The sequence below is a fragment of the Maniola jurtina genome, chromosome 4 (assembly GCF_905333055.1).
Source record: "Maniola jurtina chromosome 4, ilManJurt1.1, whole genome shotgun sequence".
Classification (NCBI taxonomy): domain Eukaryota; kingdom Metazoa; phylum Arthropoda; class Insecta; order Lepidoptera; family Nymphalidae; genus Maniola; species Maniola jurtina.
In genome coordinates this window covers 7,688,221-7,712,543 of record NC_060032.1, presented here as the reverse complement: position 1 = coordinate 7,712,543, position 24,323 = coordinate 7,688,221, and the positions used below count along the sequence as shown (strand labels likewise).

Below are 24,323 nucleotides of genomic sequence, written 5' to 3'. Positions count from 1 at the left end.
ACTTTTATGTCTTAGTATACTTTTATGTCTTAGTATACGTCTTAAAATTATGAAATTATTATAACTATTTAATAATGCTTACATTAAAAAAAGGCCTTTTATAGTTCACAAAAAGCCGCTATTAATATGACAAGGTTTTTCATATATATTAAGTAGGTAGGACGTATATGGATTATTGCGTATTAAAAAAAATTACAAAATATTTTCAGGCTGAAAAAGTATGTACAAACCCCATATGGATGAAAGGAGCCTAACCACAAAACATAAAAAGTCATTAACGATTTACTATTTGGGCGCTATGGCAAAAAATTAGGAATTTTGTATGGGGGTCATTTGGCTTATAATTATTCATGTCTCCGTACTAATCTGATTAATTAACTACTACAGATACGTATTCCTAATAGAGTTACACTTAAAACATATTCTCAGGTCAAACGCGTCTTACCTAGTAAAAAGTAAGTAAGTATAAGTACCTAGTTTTCACTGAAAGCCTTTGTAACAACTAGTTTAAACCAGTAAAAACTAGGAATTACTTTTAGTGTTTTAATTAAAATTATTTATTTGGTCATAATATGATATTAAATGAGTTACGTGAGCAGTCCCTTCATTCAGCTTCGCCTACACGATCTACCTACTCGTAATTCCGCTACGGAATATGGATGTCACTGTCTCGTAACGCTCGTTCGCCTTCTTTTCGCTCTACGCAGATTTGTAAGTTTGCTTCATTCGGGATCTCCTATAAACTCTATAGGAGGTCCCGAGGTATAGACTTAGCGATTTACAAAAAAACCAGGGATAGGAAAGACAAAAATACGTTGTGTTGGATTTTTCTGGATTCTAGTTTTTACCAGTTATAACTAGTTGTGATAGACGCTTTTTGTTAAAACTAGTTTTTATTAGGTAAAACTCGTTTATACTAAGAACGAGGTTTAACTGTGACAGATATCTAATTATGTACCCAATTAATGCCTATAATATTGGCTACTTATCCTATTGAAGCGTTAAATTAATATCAATTTGTGTGTTATTATACAATTAGGTAGGTACTTGTGCGTAAACTTATTATCAACCTATAATAATTATATACTAACGATTTTTTAATAATGGGTTTAAAATTAACTTGTACTTAGGTACTATTTGTTTTTTTTTTCATTTTACTATTTATTTATGCCTAACTATTTTTATCGCGGCTGTGATATTATGTAAAATTCATCCTGAAAGGATTGAAGGATACCAGTTATACGCTTAGACTCATATTCCGCTGTGATAAAATATATAGAGCCTCAATAGCTCAACCGGTAAAGGAGTGGACTGAAAACCGAAAGGTCGACGGTTCAAACCCCGCCCGTTGCACTATTGTCGTATCTACTCCTAGCACAAGCCAGACGCTTAGTTGGAGAGGAAAGGGGAATATTAGTCATTTAACATGGCTAATATTCTTTTTTCAAAAAAAAAAAAATAGGTATCCTAAATTCTAAATTTTACTTTAAACTTTTGAGATCTAAAAATAGTGATACTGCCTTACAATCTCTAAATCCCGATTCCCGACATACGGCATCCACATGAGCAATCATAAAAGAGTTGAATTTTTCTTTGTAGCACCGTAAGCACGGAACACTTTAAAGGTCAAGGCAAATGTACAGGGTAGTGAGATCTCAAAAAGCAAAACAGCTTCCTACCTGCCTTGGTAGCTTCAATTTGCCCACGGATCTCTAATTACTAACTAGGCTTGGGACGAATATTCCATTAACTTTTCTCGTTACGTTCGTTAAAGGATTTCACGGGAACACCGGATTTTAGAGTTATTATTATAATTGGTGTATCGTTATAAAAAAATTGAAATAAGTGTTTTGAAATATAACTGTCTAAAAATTACGTAAAATGTATTTACGTCACGTCTACGATTTGTCGGCAAAACGCATATCTTCTGTGCGTAATTAGGTACTGCTTAGACACCCATTCACAGCATACGATAAACGAATTAACAGGGCTCTCTCCGTCACTCGTTTCATACAATCGTAGTTCCAATTTCATTCGAATATTAAGCAACCAAAGTCCATGAAATTTTGCAGACATATTCCAGAAACTAATATCTGTGCCTGTGGTGTTTTAGATTTTTCTAAAAATATGTAGTTTTAAAATTACAGGGGCTCGAATATTTTAACAGAAATCTGGAAAACCACAGGCATAGGTATTAGTTATAATTTATTTATTCCTAATTTATGCATTTTCTCTAATTTATCTATCTAGTACTCGCTTCAAATCAGTTCTGATAAAGGTTATAAACTCTTTTGTAATAATAGTTGCAAGAACATTTCAGGGGTAAACCTCAAAAACGAGTCAGCCTCAACAATTCAGTGTAGATTGCATAAATAGTGCAAGCATATATACTCGTATAAAATAAACACATTTTCAAAATCCCTTACAGTTAAAAAGTTTCTATCCTTTGATAAATCAACCAAGATAATATATTAGGCTCTAACAATTGCTTCGTTAAAACGAATTTCTTTTTTATATAACATTTTTAAAACGCCACAGAATAAGTACAAAATATGTAAATTATATACTCGTGAACTTTGTGATCAAAGACATTTCTTGGATTGTAAGGAAATATTTAAGTATATGGGGTGCCTATGTTGTAAGCCTGACGTCAGTAATAGATTTTGTTTCATTTCTTTAAAAATATCTTACGATGTTGCGTGACTCTCTGTCTCTTGTGATATATTTTATGTAATCGTCTAGTAGGCAAAACTTTAGTCAAGCTATTTTTGTACCTAGGTCTTCTTTCAAGTTTATCGAAGACAATCCATTAGATGGGCAGCAAGAATATTTTATTTCATAGTCATAAATTTTCATTTCTGCCGGCATTCCTCACTGACTGCCATTTTTTTTCTATTATACCGATCTGCATTCGATCCTCCAAAGAACTTGAATAGCATACAACCGCTCTAATTTTACAGCAGAATTTTCAGAAATTGGCGAATAAGACTTTTTGGTGCAATAGGTGGATATCTGACATCGTATGAATATAATTAATATCAAAACTAACTGATTCAGCCCGATTAGGTGTACAAATTACTATTGATAATAATGAAGGAATGATCACTATCTAACTTCATAGTATACATTCATATTAATTCATGAAAACTTAAATTATACTACGGTTATCACATTAGCTCATTATCAATGAATTTTATTTATTATTCTGAAACTGTATTGCCATTATTTTCCTGGAGTTATATAATTTCCAAAACAATTCGCGTCTAGTCTTTGAACCAGAGATGATCGAGGATGCGTAGAAGCTTAGCTCATTGAACCCTTTTCCACCAGCGCTAAGATTAGCTCAGCATTTAAAATTAAACGATCCAATTTAGTATAGTTTCTTAAATATCCCTTCAATACGCATAGGTAGTTGCACATTCCTGGTGGAAAGGCAGACTTCGCCTAAATTAAATATACCTACCTACAGGGTGCAAATTGGTACTTTGGGTGCAAAATTTTTACAATTTTTTTTTTGTACCAACATCGGTAATATGTAAAAAAAAAGAATTATTAAAATCGGTTCAACATTTACCAAAATTATTCCGAACTAATAATGTTATTTTTCTCGATGAGAACTATTCTATACTATATTGACCCTGAGTATTAGCTATAAGTGTACCAATTCGCAGGAAGCCGCTGTATTCAGAGGCGGCGCAAAACGTTGGGTTCCGTAGTTTCAGCGTAAAGCGTGCAAGGGTAGACTGACAGATAGACAGATGTTTTGGACCCTATATCGATGATAATACTTACTCTCATTAATTTTTTTTTAAGTATAGATTGTCCTTCCTTTTCGGTGACCCTCTGCGGCGTATTCCTTAGAACCTTTTACGGGAAAATAATGCGATGAGCTCCCAGATTGAACTAATAATATGTCTGTAGAACACATTTAGTTAAACTAAGCCAAACACTACGGTGCCATAGCACGATTGAGTGATAGGCATTTCTAGGCCAATGTGTTGTTTAAATTACATCATCACTTTCCATTGTGTTTCCTAATAATTGCATAATTAAAGTAAATCCACGTTAACAATTACGCAGGAAACAATAAGATTCGATCGTACAACATAAATGTTTAAGACAGATTTATCTACCTGATACCTCAGACTATCCCAGGAGGCTGCATCCCGAACCTAAAGGGATCACGGGCGAAGAAGATAGATGCTAAATTATTATTAGATCAAATCTACTCAAGATTTTCGTTTGAAAATAAATCGAAATATATTTCCCAGCGAGTTTTGTTTGGCTCAGTAACGATAGCGGTGCATTAAACAATTGAGTTTATAAAACAAGTCAATAAGTTATAGTCTAATTACTTAGTTCTTTGCTTCAGAAAGCACATCCCTTAAACAGATAGTTGGTGCCCATATGATTTTCCATTACCATTAGACCTACCTAATGGTACCTATATAAATTAAAAATTCTCTCTGTAAGTTATTATTAGCTATTTAGTAAAGAGAAGAGAGATGCTCTAAGGTCTAGTTGCATGACAGGTGGTTAAAGTTACATTATGGTAACCGTTAATCTTTGACCTTCAATAGAAACACGTAGATACATAGATAGCTTGCACAAGTTATTTTAAATTTTAGACCTCAGATTTAATTAATCATATAGGTATGAATACTAAGTCATGCCAGCCACTTTGCTTTATAATTTAACGCTGACCGTAACTTAAATTTAACCTCTTGTTATACAAATGGACTTTAGGCGAAAGGCGTTTTTGCTTTGAGTTTGTCATTACAGTCAGTTCTGTGACTGACAGAATCATGCAGCGTGTTTTTGTTTATTTAATTAATTTTTTGCTCCACAAGTATTAGGTAAATCATAAGTCATTCATGAGTCATGATTCATCTCTCGTCAATGGACGTCTATCTATAAATTCAGTTCGTTAAACAAGTTCCATCGCAATTCCCAAACCCCAATAATATAATGCAGCAATACCTGCATAATTTTGTATTTTAATACGAGTGCAAATAAGTAAGTAGGTATGAGAATTGAGAATATTATTATTCGTACTTATATAATTTTGTTGTTTTTCCGTTCTACAGTTGTCTTAAGTATAAGTTAATTTATTAACGAGATATTTTATTCTCTTCAAAACGATTTTATTATGGGGGTGTATGCACTTACTACTACTTAATTAAACACAAGTACCTATTGTGTGAATTATGTGATTTTTTTTAATAAGTAATTTCCCTCATGTAGGTAAGTAACTAACTACCTACCAATACCTACCTATATGCAAAATGGGAATCGCTTGAAAAAAAAAAAACGGTATTTTGCGTAGAATTATTTTGATTAATGTACAGTGAAGCGAATATTTGTATTTTATGACTATTGGCAATGCTTGTACGATTCAAGAACGCAATATCATTTTACTATTAAAGACTGAAACCAAAAGGCTGAACGAATGCTTTCAAGAGAACGGTTTGGAAAAATAAAGGTCCAATTGCTTTTCTATTTACATAAGCATATCCCTATCAAACTCACATTGTTTCCATACATTTTGTTGACCGCATTGTTTATTATTCCAGCTTCCAAAGTCCTTGCTGGTAAAGTCGTACGAAAGTTGATAGTAATTTTTTTGCATTTCTAGAAACTGTCAAACACTATGGAGAAGGTATCTAATAATTGTTTTTGTAATCTCACCTGGTTTTGATATTTGGGTTACTTAATAAGTTTAATACATTTTATGTAAGGTAGGTTAGGTTATCTGGTTTATGCATGAAGTTCAAATTATGCCATATCTATTATTGCCAATTGAGCATGCTCAACTCATTCATATGTGCCACAGCCACATTACCATGTCTAGTATGGTACTACATTGATGGAGGTAAAACTAATTAAATATTAGTACACCTACTACACTCATTCTACAACAATAGGTTAAATTGTTTTTGATTTTCGATAGTCAAAAATCTAAATTATACCTAATGTTTCCAGCTATAGTTGAAATAAATCTTTTAACTAGCGTTTAAGTTCAATTTTAAGCTGTTAGAAAACTTTTTGCTGCGTAAAACGGAAAGCAGAGTAAACCGCAAAGTCAATAGTACCTATCAGTACCTACCTACCTGTATCTACCTACTTAGTAGACAGGAAATCTTTTCAAGCATATTAAATCTTTATTCCTATTTATAGGTACTTGAAATCGAAACCTAAGTTGTGGTTTGGCGATTACTTAACTTAAAATGAGGGAGAGTTATAGGTACTGCGAAAATAATGCAAGGTCAACGTTGCAATGAGAAAGAAGTTGAACGAAGTTTTGAGTATCTCGGAACGAGAAAATTACTTTAGTTTTTAATCGGTGTGCTTAGTCGCCTCCTAGTGTAATTAACTCTACTCTACCTACAAATGCTAATAGTTATCGTCGGCTAACTTTTTGCGACGATTAATTAAATACCATCCAGTTAGCTAGATTCTTGATATTATTAACTCGATATAGGTACATGATAAAAGAAACTAAGTAATACCTCAGTACTTATTAGAAAAACTAGCGACTTTTTAAAGAATAATCAAATAAATCTTAATATTAAAGGTAGGTAAGAGATAATTTTATTAAAAATATGCAAGAATAAATAAAAATATGAACAAATAGGTACAGTATTTTTAATTTTGTAGAAAAGACTGCCATTAAGTTTCTTTTTCAACCCCCGACCTAAAAAGAGGGGTGTTATAAGTTTGACGTGTGTATCTGGGTATCTGTGTATCTGTCTGTGGCATCGTAGCTCCTAAACTAATGAACCGATTTTAATTTAGTTTTTTTTTGTTTGAATGGCGGCTTGATCGAGAGTATTCTTAGCTAAAATCGAAGAATATCAGTTCAGCCGTTTGAAAGCTCTTTTCTAGTTTTCTTATAGTTTTTGTGTCGGGGTTCTTTAAATTTTGAGTTATTACAAATAAAAAATAAATAAGGTTCAACATAATAATACGTAGTTCGCAGAAGTAACTTCGTACCTATACAACACTGGCGTTCGCGTTTACGTTGGTTCGTTATTGGTTTCGCCTAGTTTTCAGATGGTTATTAAAAATAAAAGTTTTATGTTCATAGTTTTGTACGTTGCAATCACGGACTAGTGATATTCATATCGTCTGCCTACTTGATATTATGACAGTGTTTGTATATCGGTCCATCTTTTAACGTTTCACGGCCCATCCGTTCAACCAACTTTGACGAATTTTAGTACAGAGACAGCTTGCATCTTGGAGACGACCATTAGCTATTCTCACTCAAGATAGAGTAGGTAGAAGAGAATATAGCACTCTGCAAATGTGACCTGTCGTTCTTTTATGTCTTCATTTTAGATACGTACGTACCATGTAATGCATCTACTTATTTTACCATAGCTTTTTCAAAAAGTTCCCAAGCGTAATTTTTACGAGGATGAAATTACAGGCATTTGGTTACCCAACATGTCTATGTTACCCAAATATTTATGATCAAAAATTAAAGTAAATAATTTTAATTTGAGATGGGTATAAGTCTTACAAGCACCGAACAAGTATTGGGATCCTCTCTAGGGGTTTTATTCTAAATCCAAATAAAGGAAAGAGCTATTAGAGATCGGTTCTGAATAATTAAAGGCTACTCGAGAATTTTATTGGAGTCTTATCAATCAATTGGATGTAAGCATGACTTTAATATATTATGGCAACCACCCTAAATAAATTAAACGCGATATATGTATATGTAATAAGGTAGTTGACAGGATAAGATTTAGCTAGTCTACTCTATGCCTGTAACAATTATTACACTTTAAAAAAATTTGTTTCACGTGAAAGAAATTCCAAAAGTAGGTATAGTAGATATATGTAGTTTACGAAATAGTTTAATGGTTCGGTACATTTTATTTCTGAGTTGTTATAGTTTAGATATAGATGCTCGGTAAGTTGTTCTGCTCTATCTATCCATGAAATGAAAAAATCTAATCTTGCATACTTTGTTTAATATATTTAGCATCAGATATTTCACAATCTATGCAGGAAGTTAAATGTAAAATTCAAATCTTGCATGACTTATCGTTGTAAATTAAAAAAAATGAATTAATCGTTACAAAACACCAATCCTTTTGCTAATAGAGCTTCACGTAGATATTTTTATAGATATAAATCAAAATAAGTGTATATACATTGCTAAGAAAAAAGTTCTCAAGAAAAATGTAGTAATGCTGCGGCTCCTACAAAAGACTAAGCGCACCGATTAAAAACTTGAACAATTTTCTTGGTGCGAGATAGGTACTTAAAACTTGAACTTTTCACTGCAGTTTTGATGTTGAAAATAAACATAATATATTATAAATGTTATAAAACAGTATATATAGCAAAGGAGCATAAATGCAAAAATATATGTAGCTGTTTCTATATGAAACACACTTCACTAATCATTTATTCATAACGTGGCAAGCAGACGGACAGACAAAGAGATATACATATATGGACTTAACGAAACTATAAGGGTATCCTGTAGTAATACAGGAATCTTAAAAATTGCCCATTTAGCTGTGAGGAACAGCAGCTTCCAAAGAAAAACGTAATATTGAAATATGATAGGATTGATAGGTGGTAATTTAGGCAAAGCTGCGCTCTGCGCTTTTCCATTTGATTGTTGTTACTCATGAATTCCTGTAGTAACTTAGGGATGCTGCTTCTTATCTAGATGAATTTATGAAAATAACACATTATCTAAATACAAAATTTCAAAATGCAAAAGTCATTTTCGGGAAACCTTAATGCCCGCGGGAACTCAGGGGTGAGTCTATCTAGATAAACTTGGAAAGTACTACAGAAGGTATATCTAAATAAAAAATTTCACCCAAATCGTTAGTGCCGTTTTCCAGATAGTGAATGGACCTTTGCCTCGTTAGCGTTATGTATCGTTTCTGGGGACATAATATATCTTGTCTTGTATTATTTTTTATAACGAGGAAATGTTTTTACTTACCAAACCGGGAGAAAAAACTAGCAATTTAATATCAGGGATATTAGGCTCCTGGTTTTTATAGGAGTTTGATTTTATTGGGTAAAGAAAATAATCTGATGAAATAAGATCTTACGATGTGCTAAGTAAGCTTAACTCAAAAAATAAGTTTATGTTATACTTAGTTCGTTTTTTTCACGAATCGGATCCTCAGTTGTCGAATTCTACATATCTGCGCATATAATATTAAATCAAAACAAAAGAAGAATCCACACTAATTTCATAGATGCGAAAGTGTGTTTGTCTGTTTATTTGCCCAAAAATTTAACCAATTTTGATAAAATTTGGCACAGAGCCTTACATCCCAGGGACTAATATAGGCTACCCACTCGAATTTTTGGCCCGAGTTCCCACGGGGTTTAAAAAAACCTAAATTCACGCTGACAAAGTTGCGGGCGTTATCTAGTAGCTTTGTTCTGTAAAATTATGAAATAATGTGTAACATATTATATTACCTATACACCTAAGGCAGGTGTACACACATGTTTTTAACTCTCTAGAGAAGGGATTTTCCATTCAATTTAGAATAACTAAAATAGATAATTTAGTAATTGCGCAGCATTTAAGTGAATCAGAATGAAGATATAATATCTCGGGACGGCTTTGTAATTAAGATAAGTCCCCAAACGCAAACCTTGTGTCAAAAACATGTTTTGAGACTATTATCTAGTGAATTGGACCGCTTTGATAAGTATTTTGATAACAAAATAATAGAAAGAGTTTTGTCCATCTATATTCATCTATTTCAGGAAAATATACAACAAAATATCTGAGTGACCTCAATATGTAGTTTTGATAAGAATGATAATAGTATTGGACTAAGAACCAGTACGTGCTAGACCTTCGTTATTTTATAAAGCTGAAAGTGCGTACTGTCCCCAACACTAACACAGGGAAGAACGATCAGCGACTTCAGTTCACGAACGATCGCTCTCAATTGAACTCAACGAGTTCAGTTGAGAGCGATCAGGGAGTTTGGATCATGGTGGTTTTGGGAGATAATAAGTAAAAAAGGTGTAAAAATCCTACGTCAAACTATAAAGTCTAATTTTGTTATATTTTCTTTGGATTAGTATAGCTCGTCATGTATTGCCAGACCCTTAGTATCATGGCAATCCTCTGCCAGACACCCTTAGACTTTAAAACTTTAAGGGAGTCTGGCAGAAGGTTCAAAATACCGACACGTATACAAATAAAAATCAGGCGTTCGATCCGAAGAGACCTGTGCTCAGTAGTGAGCTGGTGATGGGCTGATCATGATGATGGTGATGACCTACTTACATTTTGTACCAACTCTTTATTGCGTTTAATTTAGAGTGAAATTAATTCGAAAATGCTGTTACCTTGTTAGGTAAGCTTTTACAGCACTTGCTTTACCCATTGGAAGGACGGTTAATAAGATTTACGCGTGCTTAACATGACGATATGTGATCGGGATCAGCGAAAAAAATCTTGTTATGAGTGTGGACTCACCCTTAGGATTTTTCAGTACAATTGTTTCACGAGGAAATCGCTCATAAAATTCACGATGCAAAACGCAGCTGCTACTAGTCGATACCGCCGCGTAAATTTGTCATCACAACTTATTAAGCACCCAGCGTTCGGGCATGGATGGGCTTTATTTAAATCCCTTTAAAACCATAATATTATTATTTTAGTTCTTCTTGAGTTTCAGAGTTTAGGCTTTGTATCTTCGGCCCAAGTTAGATTCGGCAAGCTTAGATAGAGTTAGGTTCTCTGGGTCCCGTCCAGAATAAATCTGAGGCAAAATCATCATCATCATCATCATGATGATCAACCCATCGCCGGCCGACTACTGAGCACAGGTCAGTTAATTAATATCACCAGAAATTCACTGAAAACATTGAAAATACGTTAAAGCTTATCTAACATACAAAGTAATAAATGCGATAAAGGGTAGGTATTCTCAGAATGAGAAATGCTTTGGCCATAGTCTACCACGCTGGTCAAGTGCGGATTGTCTGACTTCACTCATCTTTGAGAACATTATGGAGAACTTCAAGGCATGTAGGTGTCCTCAGGATGTTTTCCTTTTTTTTTCTCTCGTCTGGCTTTACATAGATTAGCCAATGTGTTTTTAGTTATTTACAAGTTAGAGAAACTATATAAGACCCACCGACACATGCGCGACGCACCTCTAGAACGCTTCCCAGTCAGTTCCACCACCAAAAAACACCAGCAAAACACAAAAACCGACCACTTGCAACAAAAAAAAAACACTCCAAAAAAGCACCGCACGCGCGCCAGCAAACGCCAACACAGACGAAGTCATGTTTTCCTTTACAGTTAAAGAAAGTGATATTTAATTACTTAAAACGCACATAACTCCGCAAAGTTAGAGGTGAGCGCCCGGGATCGAGCCCCCGACCTTTATATTAGGAGACGGACATCTTAACTACTAGGCTGTCATGGTTCCATGACCCAGCTATGCCCCAGCAATCTAATCCAGCCCTCTCGGCAATAGGGCACTCAAAGAGGTCATCAAAACTTTCCTGCCTTTTTCACTTGTTTTATTTATTACAGAACCGCCCAAAATATGACAGCACTTAAACTGTTCTAAGGGTCGAGATTAAAAACGATTCACCTTTAATTTCGGTAAGTTTTGGAAAAGGGCTAAAACGAAGGCTAAAGAAGACACTATCCAAGCGTCTAAGACCAAGTCTACATTATGATTCTGAAAATATGTTTACTTATAAACAATATTTATAATGCTAATTTTTTTAGGTATCTACCTACCTTTTAATCAATGATGAAATGCAATTTTTATCTTTTGAACTAAGTTTTAGGCAGAAGATTATAAAATTATTTTTCTTGCTAAGAATTGCGTTAATCAAATTAACGAACGAAAAAAACGATATGTTTTATGAGAAGGAACCACAAGCTTAATTCGCTATAATTCGCCATTAGACAGACCCCTCACACTCCTAAAGAAGCAGGAAAAGCAAGCAATATGCACCACCAAGTCCCAACACACAACACCACATAAGTCTTCTAGAACACACAGAGTGTTTTCAATTCGTTTTCTTTGAGTACTTATTTTATCTATTTATTATTGAGTTTTATATGCATAATAAAATAGAAAAAATTGTTTTTTGGTCCGTGGTTTTTATTCAGGTTATACTTAAAACGAATAACAAAATGTTTATTGAAGTATACATGTTACATATTGTTCGTAATGTAAACCTACCTTTAGGCAATAAGAAGGGTCGAAATTAATCGCTGCCATTCATCTCTGTTTTTCATTGTTATTTTCTGAAATTTAGACCACGTATGAAAGCAAGTACATTTAATATTTTTTATTTTTTATCCTCTTGGAATTTTGTAGCTATTACACGTCTTACGTCATAGCTTGCTTAAGTTTATGTATCCTTATAGGACTGTAAGATAGATCTAAATAAGCTTTAATAGCTTAATGGCCAAGGAGCGGACTGAAATCGAAAGGTCAACGATTTAAATCTCATCCGGTGTTGTCGTACTACGTATTCCTAGCACATAATTTAAATTTAGTTAAATCAAAACATTCATTTATTTTATGTAGGACAGTAAGTAGTCCGGGAAATATAGACATTTAAAATATCAAAAATTATTATAGCCAAATATTGGTGGAGAGTTGGGGTTTACCATTACAAATAAAGTGTTAAAAGTCGCCATCGATCATAATAACATGTGTACTACAATAGTTATTGGGGTCAAAGGTCATTTGAGGTTTTTTGGATTTTTCTAAAAACGGCAAGTTTTATCAAAAAAAAAAAACTCAGACCAAAGTTGTAGATCTTAAAATTTTCTACAAAAATGGTATTTTTAATTTTTTTCCTAAGAGTTACCATTCCTGAGATATCGCGATTCTAAGAGTCACATTATACACGATATTATACAAGTTTATAAGTATTTGGCAAGCAGATGAAATAATATTTATTAAAAACTTTTTATACCTACCCAATCAGTCCAAAGTTACCAAATTGACGTCGATTGCAAGTTTATTTGCAAGTACCTGATCCCCCACCAAAAAAATAAAGGAAAAAAAAAATACCTGATGCTCGCGATTTCGCCCGCGTAGATTTACGTTTTTAAAAATCCCGTGGGAACTCTTTGATTTTCCGGGATAAAAAGTAGCCTATGTCACTCTCCAGGTTTTTAACTATACTCATACAAAAATCACATCGATGCTCCGTTACAACGTGATTGAAGGACAAACCAACAAACTAATAACATCCGTTAGGTCAATTTTTTTCGTATAAAGTATAGCCTATGTCACCCGGACCTTTACAACGAATCAATTGACACCACATTCATCTAAATCGGCCCAGCTAAAATCATAACCCTTCCTTTTATCTTTGCCGCAGTCGGGTAACATACAAACTCACTTTCGCATTTATATAAGAAGTGTGATGATATTATAGGCAAGTGCAGGGCTACACTGCCACGCTCGAGTTTGATTTATAGCTGTTTGCCTGGCCATAATAAATCAGTTTTATTGACTGAATCTAGCTCTTGTTCGAGTTTTCCTGGAACCTTTTAGTGTACGAGTAGCTTTAAACTATATTTACACTGTCGCTTAGCGAGGCTTGCGGCGTAAAGGCATATTTCGAATATTTAACTAGAGTTACGAAACTATAGGCGAATATTAACATAATATATTCGAATTAAACGAAGTTGGGGAAAATTCTACCTTACACTAAAATCATTTTACATTTTCATTTTAATTAAAATAACTAACTACGATGTACGTACATATTACAATCACAATTTGGAGCTCATGTAGATTTAAAACAAATTTTCTCTAACGCGCTGTAAAGTTTTTAAAGTTTCAACAATATGTTCTTAGAAACCGATGTAACTTATCAAAGTACTTACACATACTTTTGAATATATTATGTGACTATTTCTAGATTTTACTATAAACTAGTTATTCGCTTTGATATATCTATGCATCAATTTTTTTTGGAAATCTGCATTGTATTCGTATCATTTTTACTCTGTTTCTTGACTTGCAAAGAAAAGTATCCAACTAATACTCATTTTATTATGACAGAGGTTGATTGCCTGACATTATTACTGTCCCGCAGCCCTCTTAAAAACTATGAGAGGATTAAAAAGAATAAACAATTGTACAACTAAATTGATTTGTACGTTGTACTACTCAAGGTTTTTTTTAATTATTTTTATTCAGATACAAGTTAGGCAAGACGTTAGCCCTTGACTGCAATCTCACTTGGTGGTAAGTCCTAATGCAGCCTAAGATGGAAGCGGACTCTAACCTAGAAGGGGTATGATGGGGGGGTGTTTAGGAATTACATATTATTTTAAGGAGCTAGATCTACCAATAAATAATACTTTACTATAGTTAAAATGAACTAAGTATTGGTAATTAAACATTCTAATAATGGCTGTTGACTTCATTTATTTACCCTTTGCTTATTCCAGGAGAGTAAATATTTATTTGCCGAACAAAGCCGTGATGGAATTCCTGAACTAATCCTAAAGTTTGATTTGGAATGCGTGATTTGTATTGCGTGCGTGATACGGAATTGTCGAATTCCCAAATTAGAATAGGCATGAGATTCGCGCCCACAAGTTAGGTTTATGTTTAGTCTAAAGTTTTGACCGCATCGAACCTTATTGGCATTATTTAAATTTATAAACAGAAAATGTATGCGCACAAGCATTTTGCTTCATTTTTGTAACTTTTGGTGTGGAGACCCTAGATCCATGTGGCCCGTAGGCTCGAACGCCTTTTGAGTTCCTCTCAAAAAGTGTTAACAAGTCCAAGATCTGGCAGCTACGTGTATTTCGGAATTATAATAATTAATTTGGCCACCCAAAAGAGCAATGCTTCCAGCATCTTGAGCATTATGCCTCTCTGCGCTGGAATTGATATGGTTATAAAGATTTAGTTTATTTAATAGTTATTATTTATTTGTAACATAATAATTGTCAACTTAATATTTATATTTCATCATCGTTTCGTTTTCATTGTCCACTACCTGTGTTTGGGCTATGAATCAATGGTGCATTACGTATCCGTCATCAACTATACTTACGTTTATTAAATTACAATTAACATTATTGTAAATGTCGTATCAGTACCTGCTCATGTGACTATTAAAACTTTTGAACTGAAAAGTAGCTTAACTGGTCTGTTTACCAGGTGCGTTTTCAAATTGCGTTGAACCTTGCATAGAGGTATGCGTCTTGTATGTTGTCCAAGTAATGCATGCAGTAGCTCATGCGTCTACCTACTTGTAAGTAGTATTAATTTATATTCAAGTTGTGCGTATTGCGTGGGCGTCACAAACGAGGATGAGGTTGCTAGAGAGTGCCTGCGGTATGGCGTGCACCACATGGCTTGATGCCTGCGCGATTGCCAGCACACATGAGGAAAGCGCACAGGCGTAGGTACGCGCATGCGTCTAACGCAAGTTGAAAGCGCATCAGTGTAGTAGGTAAGACTAATAGTAAACAAGGAGGATTGGTAGGCCTATAATTCTGACAGCAATATAGGTACATGTTACACTTCTAAGCTAACAACACACACACAACTAAGCTCTCAAATTTATCAATACTTAGTCATGACTTAAGCAATCCTTGCATAGATGAAAGCCAGATATACTGTATCTTCGTTTTCATTCAGCTCTTTGTGTAGGAAGGTAGGTAAATATTGTATGTAGGTTTATCCGAAATTTGCAACGATTTAACACAGATTGAGTCCACCCAAACAATACTGTGTTATAAAACATTTCAGGTGTATTCAACTGAGGCAGAAAAAACTGTTTCCTGCAGACCACCCTCCTCCCTGACAGCTGTGGGCTCGTTATTGTTACAGGGAGGGAAATGCTCCGAGACATCTTTTTAAACAACGTTTTATCGAGTTTTTAATTTAAATCTTGAATATTCGTGTCATGGCATGTAATTTCTGGGGATAAGTTACCTTATTAATGCAAGATACTGAACCAAGTTAATCGAAACAAAGTCCTACGTAAATAATTATGATTTAAACAATAATTAATTAATGACTTTGATTATGAGTAGGTAGAATTACTAAACGTAAGTTAATATGAAAGTTTACACTTTACATGACTCCTCCTTTCGATGCGAATTTAAGTAAAAATAAATAATTTCACGTAGGACAACTTATCTTACCAAAAGCATAAATGTGAAAAAGAAGCTAAGTTCGATATCAAGGAACTAAGAGATTGAGATTTCATCAACAAAAAAGACGTGTCAATTATCATTTGTGGTAAAGATATGAAAACTTGCCAAGTGAATTATTAAGCAACTTCTTTATTTTATCGGCGAAATCTTTGTCCTAGATATTTCTTTAAATTGAACTGTATGAGACCTATAAAAATATAACACCATAATGCTTTATTTAATATACTACGAAAAGAACGTAAAACCTTCAGGTCAAAGTGCCCTGGCGCGCGGTGAATTTACCCACGGGATTGAAAATTAGCGTAACTCTCAATTCACCAATATTTGGTACTTACATTTTAAAACTAGACCTACAAAAGATAATTCATAATTCCAGTCAGAGGATTTTTTAAATGTAGAATCCATAAAAGAGTTTTACTGGAGTTTTATAACCTTTGTGTGGGTGCAGTCGAATTCAAAACCACTGCTATTTTATTTGGCTCACCCCTATCTCTTGGACCGTTTGCCATTTTGGGCTCCTTATGTAACTTGGCGACCAACACAGTACTGTATCATTTCATGCCCTTATTTGTTTGGTGAATTTTGGACTCCGACAAAAAGAAAGTTCACTAGTTCAATAAAACATATCAGAAATGTGGATCGGCTCTTGTTGTGTACCTGGTTCTTACTTTTGAGGGAGCTTAAAACTTTTAGTTTATTTGCTGATGAATGTGTCAATTATATCTATACAAACCAGAGCTAAGAGACTGTTTATTTGCAATTGATATATTTTATATTTTGATTTAGATTTTTAAAACCCCGTGGGAACTCTTTGATATTGCGGGATAAAAAAGTAGCCTATGTCATTCTTCAGGTCTAACTGAACTTAACAACCTTGCAAAAAATCCTGACCTGTCTCTGACCTGTTGCTGCATGATTGAAGGACAAACCAACAAACAAACAAACACACAAACACAATTTCAAATTTATGATATTGGCAGTGTTAAAATCCCGAAACATTTATATTATAAATTATTATTATTATTATTAATTAAAAAACAAGGCAGCAAAGACTCTACGTAAGTACCTAGTCTATTGAATAACTATGATTGAATTGAATAATTTAAATTCCCCAATACAGATAGAGCAACAAACATGTAATGTTATAACTCTATTGGATTTAGATACCTGTACATATTGTACCTACCTATCTACTTATGTGCTTATTTGGTTGAACAACTTTAATCTCTAAAATAAGCCTTATTTAATCTTAACTTCGTACGGTAGGGTTCCATAGTCATGATATTATATACTAAGTTGCTAAAAACTTTGAAGATCATTATTTTGTAAAAGATAGTTTTTACTCGACCGCCCAAAAAAGGAGTGTATACAATGTTTTCAGGGTTCATATAGATATGTATGTGTATGTGTGTGAGTTTCATGAAATTTGGCAGGTAGATAGGTATTAATTACTGCACAAGTGAAGAAAAAATCCGAAAAAATTAGTGCTTATCTCACAAAAAAATATTAAAACGTATTTTAATTTTCAAAGTAAGATAACTATACCAAATGGGTTATCATATGAAAGGGCTTTACCTGTACATTTTAAAACAGATTTTATTTTATTTTTATGCATAATAGTTTTTGATTTATCGTGCAAAATGACGGAAAAAATACCCGAGTACGGAACCCTCAGTGCACGAGTCGGACTCGCACTTGGCCGATTTAAAAAAAAAAATATCAGAGAGCAGTCGTGTTTAAATTTTTATTTATTAGGTATGTTATTCAACGAGACAAGTCTTGAGGGCATCGGGGTAATCAAAAATTTGTCGGCTCCCGCGTTTTATTTTCAATTTTAGAATTTTCATTTCAGAATTGTTTTTTTTTTTTTCAAAAATTTAAAACAGTGTCCGCTCTGGGTAGTGGTAATAGGTTTACAAAACTGCGCTAAACAACTTTTAAGCTCAGATTACAGATTTTATTTTTAAAATGAATGTCAAACAGACAGACATAAGCTATAGTAAGGTTTTCTTTTTTTTCTACGGAACCCTAAACCGAAGTAAAAGTGAAAGAAAAAGGATTCAAGAAAGCCCCTGATGTAATTTATTTAGAATTTATTAGTCGTTAGAGATTTAATGTGGATAGATCGCAAAATTTAATTTAGAACCCCTTATCCTTGAGATCCATTCAAAAACCCTAAAAACCATCTGGTAAAAAAGACCTTTCATTATTTTCAGACAATAGCTATATTCAACCAGCTGACTCGCCCTGGCCTCGCTCGGGTAGAATAAATTAAAATCATTTCTTTTTAGGGTTTTAGAGAAAACCTACACGGAAGTTTCTAGTACTAACGGTTGAGCTGTGGTACACAGCTAGGTAGCTATCAAAGTATACTACTTAGATAAATTCAATCAGTTTATCCTTTTAAATATCTAGTGTTTAGAGGATTGAATGGTGGTTTTTAGAGTTCCGTACCTAAAGACGAAACGTTTTGCGTCTTCATTCCTCATACGCATGGCTAAGGTTTGGAATACTCTTCCGCGATCTGTGTTTCCTACCAATTACAATCCGGGTATCTTTAAAACAAGAGTGAATAGGCACCTTCTAGGTAAACGCGTCCCATCTTAGACCACATCATCACTTTCCATCAGGTGTGATTGTGGTCAAGCGCTTACCTATAGTGAATAAAAAAAAAAAAAAAAAGAATAAAACGGGGCCTTGTTAATGTTACTCTGCTCTCTGTCTGTCCGCCTGTGTGTCACAGATCTCTAGCTGTCATCATCATCATGACTATCACGGTCTCATCAACTCGAATGCGCTGTTAGAGATGGATCTGTTGGAGACACTAATGGAGATTTGTTAGTAGTTGAAGGCAAACGATTTACCAGAATCTTATGATCAACAGCATTAAAAGTTTTGCTGAAATCACTCAAAGTCAGGAATATGTCATATTTTATGGCTTTGATAAGAGCTGTAAATAGCAGACGATTAACTACGTGAATGTCTATTTAGGAATAAACTGCGTTTCTGGAAAACTAATTTTTCAAGTATTTTTGCTTTTAAGAATGGCAATGCTTGGGTTTAAGTTTTCGCCTCACTCGTTTATTAAATTGTTAGGTAGGTACTCGTTAAATCTTAAGCGAATTTATTTGAGCCTCTTCATTTTATTATCGTATTTACAGTAGTCTTCTTTCTTTCCAAGTAAATTCCTCTCAAATAAAAACAGATTAAACAGTCCTTTGTCATGTTTCTCAGCTTTCCAGTTAATCGTCTATATTAAATTTGATAAAGTTTTGTTCTGTTATCACCTATTATCAAAATGTTTTGTAGGGCAAAGATATAAAACTCTAAAGTTCATACATTCGTATTTTAAAAAGTGCGTTTGCTAGTTGCGTGACACTCATGCACGTAGCGGCACTGACCATCTTCTTGGCGCTGTGGTAAGCGCTGTGGTCTTGGAGGTCCCGGGTTTGATTTCCGGCACGGATTCGGATTTTTGTAATTTCTTTTCTCATCTGGTCTGGTGGGAGGCTTCGGCCGAGGTTAGTTGCCACCCTACCGGCAAAGTCGTGCCGCCAAGCGATTAAGCGTTCCAGTACGATGCCGTGTAGGAACCTACCTTTCACTAATATATTGAAAATAAGTTTAGCTTTATATATCAACTTCTTGGTAAAAATACCAGTAGGCACTTAACTGCATTTCTATTGAAACTCAATATGCAAAGGTCTCGCACAGTCACAAAGAAAACTCCGCCAATATATCCAAAAGGTGAAAACCTGCGCGCTCCACACAATCCAAATCAAACGTATAGGTAACTTGAATTTCAATTCAGCAACTTAGGAACATGTAGTTTTCAGAACGTAAAGATCGTCATAGAATTGACTCTCAAGTTTTGCTTTGATTGAAGTTTTACCTCTCGCAATTGGATAGGGATAGGTATAACTTTAATGAAGGTTGCAGTGATCGGAACTCTGAAGCCCGGATGCACAGCTTCTCAACTTAACAGACTTTGACTTAGCAAACACTTGCTACTTGTTGATTTTTGACTCTATTATTAGGTATAGATACTGAGACTTTGGTCTCCTAGTCGGTTCGAATCCGGGCACGCACCTCTAACTTTTTGGAGTTATTTCCGTTTCAAGGAATAACTATAGCTAACACTTGCTTTAAGGTGAAAGAAAAACGGTGTGGAAACCTACATACCTGAGAATTCTCCATAATGTTCTCAAATATATGTGTTCACTAATCCGCACTTGGTCAAAGTGAGACTACAGCCAACCCCTTCTCATTCTGAGAGGAGACCCGTACTCAGTAGTGAGCCGGCGATGAGTTGATGATGATGATTACTGTAAGTGATCTGTTCCAGGCAACCTAGGTACCTATATAATAGGAGATTAGCTTGCATGGACAGTGAATGACATGTATATGTATGTACTTGTAAATGATACATAACACTATAGGAAAAAGAGGGTTTTAAAGAATGTGTGAAAGTGAAACACTGGCTCACAAATCACAATGTCCTTTTTATACCGAGAATAACCAGTAAAAACATGGTGGTTTCACTTTTCAAACATTTAACATAAAAATCTGTGATAAACGTGTTACATTTGATGAATAAAGTTGTTATAAAATGTATGTTGAGGATTCTTCAATCGGTAAATGTTTCGACGTCGGCATAGGGACTCGCTTCAGACACAGGGCAGAGGGTAGGTATTTACAGGGTCTTGCTATTGACGCAACGATGTCGATTAAAGAACCTACAATAAATATGACCTTTGTTTAATAATAGACATTTTTTATTATTCAGATAACAATAAAATAGGGTTGTTTCGGTTTTCGGATATTACGCTTCCGGGAATTATGATGATATTTTTCATCCTATGATCTCTACGTTTTTCGGATTAGATCCATGTGTGAGCACATAATACCAGACCTATATGAAGACCTTTTCTAAATTGGTTTTGTCTTATAAACCTATACGTCGTATTTCATTGTTTCACAGAACTCTAGAAGAAGCTATTTAGAGTTGTGTGGTGATTTCTCTACAGACAGATACTGAGGCCCACTTGCACATGAACAGTTAAACTTATCTTTGTTTTGTATAATGTTGTCTTTTTTGGCAACCAAATTACTTTCTTGCCAAGAAATGACAACATTACAAAAAATTTTAGTTGCAATGGGCCTGATTCGCAAAATACTGAGAAACTATGAAACTATGTTTGAATTAACCTTCTATTCGGGCATTCGTAAATGCGTTTATCGGATTAAAGCAAAGCCACAGTGGTGTAATGGCCCATAATAATTACAAAGATCGAACACGTTAAACATGTTACGTGCGAGCGAAGTAGCGCTGCTTGGCGAAAACTAACTATGGGACCCCAATTTCAGAAACAGCGGGAAAACTTTTCGGTCCTTCCAGTCTATGAAAAGAAAGCTTGTCTTGCAATATACGCTTTTGGATTTGACTTTCCTTCGTACTTAAGTAATTATCTGATAATAATCTAAGTATTTTGATTAGTAGTTATTGAGTAATTAGTAGATAAGTTGACAGCAAAAATTTTTACCCGACTACGGCAAAGCCAAAAGGAAGGGTTATGATTTTAGCAGTCCATGTACTCATATGTATTTATTATGTTCCACCGTAGTGCCTAAAGTATTGAGCCGATTTTGATAAATGAGGTGTCAATCGATTCGTTATTAACGTCCGGGTGACATAGGCTGCATTTTATAGGAAAAAATCGACCTGACGGATGTTACATCCAAAAAAGTAGCGGGTCTTCAAAAAATATTTTTTGCTATTGTATCGAGTATTATCAAATGAAAGAGGAAAAAATTCTGAGATCATAAATATCTATATAGTGACAGAAAAACAAGTAGGTAGTAGTCGGGTTTTAGTGCTGTTTAACTTCATCTTGTTATCCAATGTTACTATACACGATAAAATAAGAGTACCTTAACTACAGTTTAGTTAACTCAGTAACGACCGTATTAATTAATTCGATTTTCTCCCTTCTTAAATAAATTTAATTTAGATCCAATTCAAATAATAAAAATCTTGTTTTAAAATACGGATAAAAACTCTGACGCCTTTTTAATAAAATCACAAAAAAGAGTAATAAAATTTTTAAATCGCTTTGAACATTCTTTGTACAAAAGACTTGAAAGATGAACAACTTTGGATTGTTTGGCAAATATTTTTATGCGGAAAATTAGAGAAACTGAGAAGTTACTTTTTACTCATCGCGGACGAAGCCAGAATGTAGTATCTACAATCTACATATTAATTAATGGTGACATCTATTTTTTTTCGAGAAGATTTAAACCACGTCTACTTCCAGTACACTCAATTGACAACCAGTATTTTTATATTATATCTACTAACTATCTATTTACAGTTGTAGTCAGTTTTGTGGACTAAATAAAAATATAATAACCATCGGATTATTATCAAGCATATGCCTACACCGATCCAAATCTCTTATACCGATGCGACCTTTCCGAATATTTGTTTTTATAACTCTGTTTCCTGTAAATTAAAACTGGAAGCACTAATAAAAAATAAATGCATATGGAGTAGATCCAACAAGTTGTTCTCGTATTAGTTTCCGCATGATGATTATGATAACGAGCCTGTTTGATCTTTACAAATGGAAAAATTATACAAATGAATTGGGTTACGGTGTTATCACACATATTGTTAGAGTGTTTGAGTCCTTAGTGCCGATGATTTGAACTTATACCCTCTTTTCATAGGAATCACAATAAAATTATCATACGAATGATGTTGGTCGTGACTAAAGGTTCCGCGTTATTAGAATAGACACATGTTAGTACTGGGGTAAGACAGGATGCGTTTATTGAAGTGAAATTTGTAATGAAATTTCTGGTATCATAAAACGTCTGCTTTAGTTTCTCTTTATACTTATAAATAAAGCTAATATCCGCGACTTCATCCGCTGGCTTATGGGTATTAAAAATCTCGTTATTTTCTTTTAAAGAACTCTTTAATTTTCCGGGATAAAAAGTAGCCTATGCCACTCTCCAGATCTTAAACTATACCCATCCAAAAAATTACTTCGTTCTGTTACGCCATTACGACGTGATTGAAGGACAAACCATCAAACCAATAAACCAAAAAACAAACAGTTTCACATTTATAATATGGGTAGTGATAATAATATTATTATGCGTAGGTATAGGTATATATGGGTAGGTATATTCCACAATATAAATGAAAGAAATAATAATATAACGCATAGAACATGAGAAAATTTCGCTCTGTTTTGGGATTTACCTACCTTTATTATTATACTATTTATAGTTAATCCTTTATTGCGCAAAACGAAAAACTAATTTCACAAAACCTCACTTGTGCTAATTCTTGCGTAGGATAATTGAGTAGTTCCGTAGACGGCCATTTTTCCGTGAACAGTTTTACTTTTCGGGATGTATTCACATGAGAATGCGACACCTGCTGGCTGCTCAGGTAGCAAAACTAATGACAAAAGAAATAAAAATTGGTTAGGTGCGAGCTGAACTCGCATACGAAAGCATAGCATCGTACAAGAAATAACACTTTTTAATCTGCATGGCAGCCATTTAGATATTTTTATTATTAAAAATTCTGTGGAAATTTTCAACTCTACCTGTTACTGTTCTCGAGATGTAGTCCGCTGACAGACAGGCGGACGGACGGACGGATAGACGGACGGCCGCACAGCTCGGCTTAGTAACGGGGTCCCGTTGGCAGCCTTCGACTTCCGTATCCGAAGGGAGCCAACCTTGACAAATTTCAGCAGCTATATAAAAACAATATTTCATTGATATTTTGTACTAGGTATAATATTATAGAGCAAATCTTTTCATCTGATTGTTAGTTATTTTTTCATCACCTCTATACCAAATTGTTTTTTGTGTGTATTTTAAATGGAGGACACGAATCTTAGCAACCAAGTAAATAAAAATATATTGTAGGTACCTAAACATATAAAATGATAATCATTTTAAGAATTTTGAGATTAGCATGAAAAAATGTATCTAGTGTCCTTTCCCCTTCAACTCGGCGTATAGCTTTCTAGAAGTACGAGTACTATGTACGACATTAGTCCATTTTGAACTTACAACCTTTCAGATTTCAGTTTATCCAATGAACCAGTGA

At 34.2% G+C, this 24,323-nt stretch overlaps 1 protein-coding gene and 1 long non-coding RNA gene across 6 annotated transcripts in view; both read left to right on the top strand.

Moving 5' to 3' along the window:
• The window catches only part of LOC123864559 (diuretic hormone 45), a 75,701-nt gene that overhangs the window by 902 nt on the left and 50,476 nt on the right, over positions 1-24,323 (top strand). The window lies entirely within an intron of this gene.
• LOC123864562 lies at positions 13,074-23,281 on the top strand. Its single transcript, XR_006795809.1, has 2 exons — positions 13,074-13,164; positions 23,211-23,281. It is a non-coding gene; the product is annotated as an uncharacterized LOC123864562 (long non-coding RNA).